Genomic DNA, 6,990 nt, shown 5'->3' on the forward strand with positions numbered 1-6,990 from the left:
GCCTGCTATACTAACACATCCTGCCAGAACAGAATGACAGAAAATCATTACATGGAGAGTTTCTTTCCCCCAGAAGTCTCTACTTTCAGATGTGTGGTCGATACTCTCATGAGTAGCCATTAATTCAGTAGTGGCCCAGCGGATCTGTACAAGCTTCATAAACAGCACAGGAGAGTGATGGAGGGAGCTACGCTACGCTAGCTAGCTAGTGCTGAGGGGAATATGCAATGCGCTACCAGCATGTACTGTAGATACCTTTATTTTGTGAAGTAGTTTGCTACTAAATGAACAAATAACTTGACACTCAAACACGTACACACACACAGCAAGTGTGTGACAGAGGACTTTCAAAGGCTCAAACGGTGTGCGACCAAGCCGGCAGACACAGCATGCCATGGCAGGCTCGTTGAGGCGTAAAACAACCAAGCATGTTCGAGTGTGTGGGTTCAGGTGGCATCTGCTGAGCCTGGCTGGAGGTCTGTTTATAGGCCTGAGGTAGGGTACAGTGTGCCCTACTATACTGCTACACACACACACACATACCTTCACATACACACACACACTCTTTCACACACACACACAAAATCCCCTTGCCTCACCCGCTCTGATCTACGTTCTCACATAGTTTTAAGCTCTGGCAGTATTTCATGCTTTGCTTACCTAATGCTTACCCAACGTCTCCAGATGTTGCCCAATGTTTCCAAACACATAATTCCCAGTGTCTGGTTGTTTTAAAAGCACAGTTATGGATCTCCATAGTGCAGGCATTACTGAGGATTCCAGTTCTATTGCTGCTAGTGCTCTCAATATCAGTCCCTCTACCAAAAGCAACAGTTTGCATATTTTCTGTCTCCCAACTCCTCCCCAAATCCACTACTAGTGTGCATGCTCTCCATATCTACTTTGACTTTGTTCTCGTACACGCAGGCTCACTTAGATGTTAATGATATCTACTCATCAGTTTTCACATCTGACACTGATCTTTAGGTGCTTTTGAGCCCATAGGCTGCTATAACATTCTACTCCTATTACACAAATGCACTGCCACTCTCCTCTATTGTTTTTGTGCTATCTCAGTCTCTGCAGCTTGACTTGACAGTCTCTTCTCTTCTCCTCACTTCTCTTGTTTTCTTTTTTCTCTTCACTTGTCTTGTCTTCTCTCTGCCCATCCACTCTTCCTCTTTCTTGCGCTCTTTTTTCCCCCTCTCTTCTCAGCCCCTCTCATCTCTTCTCTACACTCCTCTTCTCCTCTTTTCTCATCTCCTCTCCTTCTCCATGAAATAAGCTCTCCCCTCCTCTCCTGCAGCAGTCTGAAAGACAGCGAGCTCCTCCACACATAATTAAAATAATCTCCTCCATGCTCTTGATTTAGCTTTCATTACTGGAGCCGGCTTCAAAATTGAAAATAAATTTATAGATAAATGCCTTCACTGCTCCAGCAAATTATACAGCTGCAGCTCAAAGAGTCCTTCGTGTTTATTTTAGGAGGGGAATAAAATTGGGGGAAAGCAAAACAAAACAACAATGAAAAAAAACACATCAAGAACAAATGTAGGCAGATTAAGAGCCTCGCTACCCAGAGAAGATGATACAAATGATTAGCTTTTCAAATACCCGTCCTCATTATTATAATTACGGATGCTATATTATGTGTTATATTAAGTATTCATTTCAGGCGCTTGTTGTAGGAATGTTGAGTTCTCTGTTTTGACAACATAGTTTTATAATGGCCTGAACCGCTGCCAAGACAGGGAGGCAGAGGACATGTTTCATCTGTGCAACCATGGGCTCTGACTTCAAGCAGAAGGTGCTTTCAAATGATGTTCTCTCTTCACTCTCTCTCTTTCTCTCTCTCTCTCTTTCTCTCCATCATAAATCCATTCCTCCACTGTGTGCACATACATTTGCAGATACCATTTTATACATTTGTCAACACAGGCTAAGACTGCACATTCATTATATTGTTTCTCTGTTTCTGTGTGTGTCTCACACACACACACACACACACACACAGAGAGAGGAGTTCTGTTCCTGTACCTCATCGAATCCCACAGTGACAAGGTGTAGAATCTGTCACAGAGACGGCCTAAGCCTTTCATATGCATAGCAGAGATAAGAGGCCGCCATTTCATCGCTTGCTCCCCCCCCTTTCTCTTTCTCTCTCTCTGTCTGTCTCTCTTTCTCTCGGTCTCTGTCTCTCTCCCTCTGTCTTCCTCTCTCTCATCTCGTCAGCCCCCTCCCTCACTCCCTCCCATAGTCCCTCGCTGCTGTATGTGTCCCCCGGGAGCGACTCCAGCGACATGGCCCTGTTAATGACACGCCCCCCCCCCACACACACACACTTGCAGGAGAGGAGACCGCGCTTGTTGTTTTTGTTTTGTGCATATGTGAGCTTGTGTGTGGTTTCGTGTTTGAGTGTGTGCACGCGTGTGCGCTTGTGTGTGTGTATGTGTGTGTGTGTTTTAGCACTGTAACCTGACAATTATGCCAATTACAGGGAGGCGGGCGATGTTGACAAACACGCCGGGAGACTCGGCTGCAGCGAGAGCTGGGTCCCCTGCCGCGACCCCCTCTGTAATTTAACTAGCACGGAGGAGAGCATTGCAACGCTTCTCTCTTTCTAGAAATGGAGATACGCACAGTCACACACACAAAAAAAAACACAACACACACACACACACATACAGACACACACACACACACACACACACACCACACACACACACACACACACATATCCTCGAGCCATGTCTTATTCTCTCTTCTCTTTTTCTTTCTGCAAATGACTGAATGACTGTCATTTGTTCAAGTCACCAAAGTGGACCCCTCGACATAAATTTGCACGCTCTGTCAGGGAGAACAGCAAAAGACAAAGAGAGAGAGAGAAGTGAACACAGACAAAGAATGTAAGGGGAAAAAATCAAGAGTTGTGCTTTTATCTTCACGAAACCTCCAGATTTTTCAAGGATCTCTTTTTTTCCAAATTGTTGATTGTGCTCTCCCTGTACCAGACTGCTAGCAGGCAGCGGGTAGCCCTACTCCTCCACAAGGCCAAGGGAACATGCTCGATCCTTGTAGCAGCAGCTACAGTTTCCTCAACCACCCCCACACTCTACCTCTGCTGGACTGGATCCCAAATAAAATTGCCCTGGCATTAGCCAACGCTCACATATCCCTTAAAGAGTAATAAGGCTCATCGGTGTGCAAGGGTATGTTAACATCATGCCGACGCGGCGTGTGAAAGGCGATCCAACTCATAGGTCTTATAAACAATGCAGTGATGACGACAGACGTTTCAGACAATAAAGACGAGGAAAACAGCACAGTCTTCAAACGGCAAAATTCTCAAATAGACTTGAAATAACTGTCAAACAATAGGGAGGAGCCTTGAACATTGTTTTTTATATATATATTTTCTGGGGGTTTTTTTCCACCCCTTATTTCAGTCTTTTGTGAGTGTCTTTTCGTTTCGTCCCAAGTGGGCAAACAGCTCTCACAACATGATAAACCCACTGTTATCAAAGAGATGCCTCCCTCTTAGGGACTGAGCAGGGAAAGGGAAAGAAGCAGAGAACGCCATGATACAGTATGTGTGTGGGAAGTGTTCAATGAAATTTCGGTGGGTTTTTTCTTGTATTGTCTTCTTTTGGTTTCTCAGAAAAAAAATAAGTCAGTTTTTCACTAAACTTTGTTGATGTGTCCATGAGCTAGCTTTCAAAACAAAGACATCAAAAAAGGCTGTATGATTTTAATATTTTTTCGGGGCAAGCACCAACAGCAGTAATCATCTTCATAAACCATGTGTATTCTTTGCATATTAGGTCATGTCATCTGAACCCAGTTATGATGTCATGTAGTTACACACTCTGCAGATCTCTTTTTTTTAAGCTGGCCTGCATTGCCTCATGAAACTTACTGCCATCCTTACCGCTGGAGAGCATATGTGAATGATCTAACGCATTACAACACACACACACACACACACCACACACACACACTGGAGGGCTATTCGGTCGCCATGTCTACAAGGCTTTTCATATGAGCTCCCTGGTCTGTTAATGTATGCTTTGGTTTACTACTGTAGTTGTGGCTGAAGCAAGGATATCACTCAGAGTCTGGGTTTTGGACATTTCAGCCAGGCTCCTGGGTAGGAGCCGTTGGTTCACACCTTGACCGAGTTCAGCTTAGGTACCCGGGTCATTGACTGTGGAGGATATTTGTGCTCTCTTACCTGAAAGGCTGACTTAGTGGCTTTAATCCTCGTCATGGTATTTCAGGAGCCTGGTCATGGTATGCTTATATCCAGAACCTTCTTAGGCTGGGCCGGCAGCAACTGACATTCAAAGGTGCTAGTCATATCCCGGATGTGTGTGTGTGGTGTGGGGAGGGGTGTGTGTGTGTGTGTGGTGCAGGGAGGGGTGTGTGTGTGTGTGTGTGGTGTGGGGAGGGGTGTGTGTGTGTGTGTGGTGCGGGGAGGGGTGTGTGTGTGTGTGTGTGTGTGGTGTGGGGAGGGGTGTGTGAATGAGAGCTCCTGTTGTATAACATGGGTATCTTTAGTGTCAAATGCAATCTGAGCAAGTAGTTACAAGGACAGAGGAAATGCTTTCTCAGAGGTGTCTTACTAACCAAGATCTGTCCCTACAGGGCCTGATGAACTCTTTTCCATAGGGTGTTGAAACCTTATATTGGTAGTGTTTCCTTAAACTGTTAATTATTTATGTTACTAAAAGTTAATTTTGTCCCATCCCACACCAATAGTGACACCAGTGATGACAATAGTAGTTAATCTGTAATGATTTGTGCTTACATAAGAGACCCATTTTACTAAAACCCTTAATGAATTATTAAGGACATTGTACCTAAGGACATGTAATATAAAGTAGGGCCATATATCCTCACTTTTTTACTTTATATTTGACCAGTTAAGTATTGCTGTAACTACTTTTAACTTTAAATACTCACTTGAAGAGTAATTGCTAAAAGACTAAATGTAATAGCTGTTTGAGAGTAGTGATATGTGGAACTTGGTTGTGAGCGGAGCTGGTTGGTTGAAGGCAACAGAGAGGCACCCTCTCTGGTTTATCGTGTCAGACTCAGTGGTATGCTACTCATCTAAGCAAAGACGCATGGTGTTTACAAAGCAGAATTAGAATCTGGCACCGGCTGCCCTCACTCGTAATACTACACCGGCCCCCTGACTGGAGCATGCCCAAAGACTCCACCGGTCTCTCTCTCTCTCTCTCTCTCTCTCTCTCTCTCTCTCTCTCTCTCTCTCTCTCTCTCTCTCTCTCTCTCTCTCTCTCTCCTCTCTCTCTCTCTCTCTCCTCTCTCTCTCTCTCTCTTTATCTCTCTCTCTCACTCTCTCTCTTTCTCCTTGTCTATCTCTCTCACTCTGTCTCTCTCTCTCTCTCGCTTCCCTCTCTGTACAAAACAAGCTCCATAATCAAGGTAGCTGGAGTGGCTTCATCTCATCAGCTCACAATGGGCCTCTGATTTGCGCCGCTATCAGACTGAGGGCTGGTGCTGCGGCAGGATCAATTATCAGCAGGCTGGCGTAGATTACACCGCAGCTACTCTGTTTCATTTTCATTGCCCCCCCCGCGAGCACTCCTTTTTTAAAGGCACCCGGGGCCCTGGGCATTATGTAACCACCTCCCAGTTCTCTCTCTCTCTCTCTCTCTCTCTCTCCTCTCTCTCTCTCTCTCTCTCTCTCTCTCTCTCTCTCTCTCTCTCTCTCTTATTTGTGGCCCTTTGGTGACAGGTATAGTCCTTACGAACCTCTTCACCCCGCATGTGCAGGGACAGGGGAAGGACAGATTATTAAAGCCGTTGAGTATGTCATTGCTCTTCTGTGTAATGGCGTAGGGATTGCTGGAGTATAGCAGAGGGGAGTCATCACTCTAGTATGCGTAGTGAAGTGAATCATTGCACTGGTGCAAAGAGATGAATGGGGATATTTTACTGCCTTCACTAGAGATCTCGTAGTTGTCTCTTTTTTCTCTTTCTCTCTCTCTCTTCTCTCTCTCTCTCTCTCTCTCTTCTCTCTCACACACACACACACACACACAGACACACACACACACAGACACCACACATACAGACTATGTCTGTTTCTGTGTGTGTGTGTGTGTGTGTGTGTGTGTGTGCGCCTATATCTCTTCCCTTCTGTCTTTCTTTCTCTCACCTGTCCAGAGAAGACATCATCCTTTCCAATTAATATGCCGAGAAAAACAGTCTGTTCTTCCATGTGATTTCTGAGAATGGTTTAGTCATTTGCGTTGGCACCGTAATTATTGGGGAGTGATGTCAAAACAGCCCGGATGGCTTTTTCGAAAGACTCCATTTCCATCCAGTCGACTCTTCCCTTTCGTCCCCCCAACCCCCCCCCCCCCCCCCCCCCCACCACCACACACACACACACACACACACACCACACACACACACACACACACACACACACACACTCCCCCCCTTCTCGCCTTTCTTTGGTTCCGATAAGGAAAAAAGGGAACGTCAGTCAGCCAAAGTAATGGAATGTGCGTTTTCTAATTCGCCAGCACAGAACAGTAAATTGAAAAAGAGTGTGCAACCTTTTAACACACACGCCACTGCTGACAGTCAGGCTCCATTATCTGACAGCTGGGGGAAGTTAAAAATAACCATGCTCGCTGCAAATTAGACGTATCATTTGGCTTCTAAAGTGAGAGATGAATCCGTGTGTGAATGCTGCTGCCTCGCCGTGACACGAGGCCAATATATCAACCAGCCCGTTTGTCTGTCTTCTTCATCAACGTGCGCACAAATGGTAAACAGACAAAGCAGTTTCTTATGAGGCGGGAATATGTTTTTCTCCCTCCAGTGTCAGTGGGATACACACACACACACACACCACACACACACACACACACACACACACACACACACACACACACATACGTGTGTGTAGAGACACTCACGCACTCTCTCTCACACACACACCGACTCGTGTGC

The sequence above is a fragment of the Alosa sapidissima genome, chromosome 11 (genome assembly GCF_018492685.1).
Source record: "Alosa sapidissima isolate fAloSap1 chromosome 11, fAloSap1.pri, whole genome shotgun sequence".
In the NCBI taxonomy this organism is placed as follows: Eukaryota; Metazoa; Chordata; class Actinopteri; order Clupeiformes; family Clupeidae; genus Alosa; species Alosa sapidissima.